The sequence below is a fragment of the Galeopterus variegatus genome, unplaced genomic scaffold, assembly GCF_000696425.1.
Source record: "Galeopterus variegatus unplaced genomic scaffold, G_variegatus-3.0.2 Scaffold2646, whole genome shotgun sequence".
In the NCBI taxonomy this organism is placed as follows: Eukaryota; Metazoa; Chordata; class Mammalia; order Dermoptera; family Cynocephalidae; genus Galeopterus; species Galeopterus variegatus.
In genome coordinates, this window is record NW_007728757.1 from 179,128 (window position 1) to 182,598 (window position 3,471).

Below are 3,471 nucleotides of genomic sequence, written 5' to 3' on the forward strand. Positions count from 1 at the left end.
TGGTGTGGTGGGCGGGGGCCAGGCAGGCGGGGAGCAGTCGGGCTTTGCCCCGCAAGTGGGGCTGGGCTGGGGGTGACTCACAGAGCTTGCAGAGTTGGGCCGGTCTGGCGCGCTTCACTCCGCCTCTGCGCCTCTGGTGTCTCTTCTTAACAAGGGCACTAATCTCATCATGAGGGCCCTCTCCACCATGATCTCATCTAACCCTAATCACCTCTTAAAGGCCCCATCTTTGAATACCCTCAGTTGGGGGTTAGGGCTTCAACATAAGAATTGGGGAGGCCTGATTCAGTTCATAGCAACTATTGTTCTTTTGATACTCACATTGTTTCAGATTTTGTCATTGGTAGCCCATTCGAATTTAACTAAGTTGGTTTCTGAGTTCTTTTTATGTTTCCATCAGGTTTTTTTGAGCATTTATTTACTTTTCAGAGATAATTAGATATTATAGGCCCATGTCATACTTTTCTTGTCCCAACCTGGAGGACAGTCATTTTCCCACAGAGCTGTGGATTCTTTTAGTGGGATTGGTGTTTGGTGTTTAGAAACCAAGATCTAGCAGTCGCTGGGCTTTTGAGCCCAGAGTTGGGCAACGTTGAAGATTCTAATGAGCTTCTCTGGCGGCTCAGAGTCCTTGGGGGTGACTCTTCCTTTCTCATTTGTAAGATGCAAATAGTGGGCTCTAGTTGTTCCAACCATTTATTTTTAGCCCTGGTACACTTTGTTCAAAAAGCCCAGTAGCTAAAACAGATGTGACAGGATATTTGAGAAATTAATTGGTGTCTGGCTTCTTTGGCTGCTGAAGACTCTTCAGCTAAAGTGAAGTGTCTCCCCTTCCCCCATAGGAGAGACAGCCAGGCTTTCAGTTCCAAGTTGGAGGCTTCCTTGCCTCTAAGAGGATTGAATAACTTTTGTGCTTTATCATTAAGCTTGTTCTTCTGATAAAGGTAGGAGTTGCTTATTTCAGAGCTTCAAGAAAGGGTATGAAGTGTGAGCTTAGAAAGAGGCTGACTATGCATGTTCCTGGAGTGCATGGGCTCTGCTGTGTGTCAACTGTGTCTCCCAAAGGTTCGTGTGTTGAAAACTTATCTCCATTGTCACAGTGTGAAGAGAGTGGGGAATCCTATTATGTTAATTGAAAGGTGGGGCCTTTAAGAGGTGATTCGATTGTGAGGATTCTGCCCTAGTGAATGCATTGGTCCATTCACTGAGTAATGGTCCTTGTTCTGATGGCTTTAAAATTAGGACAGCAAATGAGCAGCTCAGTTCTCTTGCTGAGCCCGTTCTTGCCACATGACCCTGTACTAGTCCGTTCTGTATTGTTATAACAGAGTACCTGAGACTAGGGAATTTATAAAGAACAGAGGTTTCTTTGGCTCACGATTCCGGGACAGCTGCCTCTGGCATGGGCCTCAGGCTGCTTCTACTCATGGCAGAAAGCAGCAGGTACAAGCAGATCACATGGCAAGAGAAAGCAAGAGAGAGGAGGTGCCAGGGCCTTTTAAACAACCAGCTCTTGCTGGGAACCAATAGAGCAAGATCTCACTCATTACCCCCATGCCCAGGGAGAGCATTAATCCATTCACGAGGGATCTGCCCCCGTGACTCAAACTGTCACATTGGGGATCAGATTTCCACATGAGTTCTGGGAGGACAATACATCCAAACTCCATCAGACACCCTTCATTGCTATAGACAGTCACAACCAAGGCCCTCTCCAGATGTGCCCTTGGACCGTGGACTTCCCAGCCTCCAAACTGTAAGAAATAAATTTCATTTCTTTATAAATTACCCAGTTATAAGCAACAGAAACAGACTAATACAGGCACTGTTCCCACAAATGCCACCATTGACAGGGATACTGAGCACAGGTACCACCGAGGAGAAAGGTCTCTCCCCAGTTTTATGGTCTGTGTAAGCTTTGGGGGTTCTGGTATAACTGAAGGGGGTACAAGAGAGTCCTCCAGTGATGGATGTTGAACTTTTTGAAAGCTTTTATGAGAGGAGTTCAGAGCTGGATCTGATTTCATTTTTGGAAATTTCATTTTCTAATGATGGCATTTTGTGCCCATATGTGTATGGGGTGCGAGAGGCTATTTATCCTGGCACAAAGATTAAAGGCAAGTTCTCTGATTGAAGCAGGATGTCCAGAGGCATATGGAATTTTCCATATTTTATAAACATACTGTGCTGAGATCGGACAGGTGGCATCACCATGCCCAGCTCTGGATGTTGGATGGAATCCAAAGAGATTCCTCACTCGTAAAGTGGGAATGATGACAGCATATCACAGGGTTGTCATGAATATTACATGAGGTGACCTGTGGAAAGTGCCTGTCCCAGTACCTGCACATAGGACATGCTTAATAAAATAGGCTATTCTTATTCTTAGTTTAATAGTTAATTGGCATTTTTTGATATATTCACAGGGCTCCAGGCCCTTGTTTTTTCAGTGTGCCCTTAAAGCATACAGCTTGCTTGGCCCACTTCTGGTGTTTGGCTCACGGTGTCCTGTGGACAGATGTCCCAAGTAAATATCCAGGCCACCACAAAGAATTACTATCCTCAGCATCTCCACAGGGACCTCTTTGTTTCATCCTCCACTCGTGTAAACCAACCTTGACATCAGCCAGTCACGAGGGGTGGGCTTGGGCATGAATGTTTGGACCACTGGCGTTGCCAAAAAGACCCCACCTGGCATTGTTTGGGAGGAGCTCCCTGCCACCTGGTGGAGCACAGTCAGGTATTATGGATATCCTGCCTTCTCTCAGAGTTGTACACCCCAGGAGGCCTGGAAGCAGGAGAGAATCTTCGGACAAGGACCTTGATTTCCAATGATGGATAATCATGCTGATTAGCTAACTGTTTCCCAAGCTGAAATCATCACTTTGGTAATCTATGGAGGCTTCCAGTCCAAGTGAGCCTGCATTAGCATCATGAATGCCTTCTTGGCCTGCCAACCTGGTCACACTTCTGTCCATCCCATCCTGGGGAGGACTTGGAAGAGACCCTGAGGATGTTTTGCAGCTAAAGGGTCAGAAAGTAGCAATGTCAAGGACCCTTGTCCATATCACACCAGTTGGACTCAATCAAAAACTATTTTTCAATTGCTACAGTGGTATCTTAGTCTGTTTTGTGACTTATAGCAGAATACCTAAAACTTGGTAATTTATAAAGAAGAGATTTATTTCTTACAGTTTTGGAGGCTGGGAAGTTTGAGATTGAAAGGGTGCATTTGCAGATAGATCTATCATATAACCCAGCTAGGGACCTCTTTGTTTCATCCTCCACTCGTGTAAACCAACCTTGACATCAGCCAGTCACGAGGGGTGGGCTTGGGCATGAATGTTTGGACCACTGGCGTTGCCAAAAAGACCCCACCTGGCATTGTTTGGGAGGAGCTCCCTGCCACTTGGTGGAGCACAGTCAGGTATTATGGATATCCTGCCTTCTCTCAGAGTTGTACACCCCAGG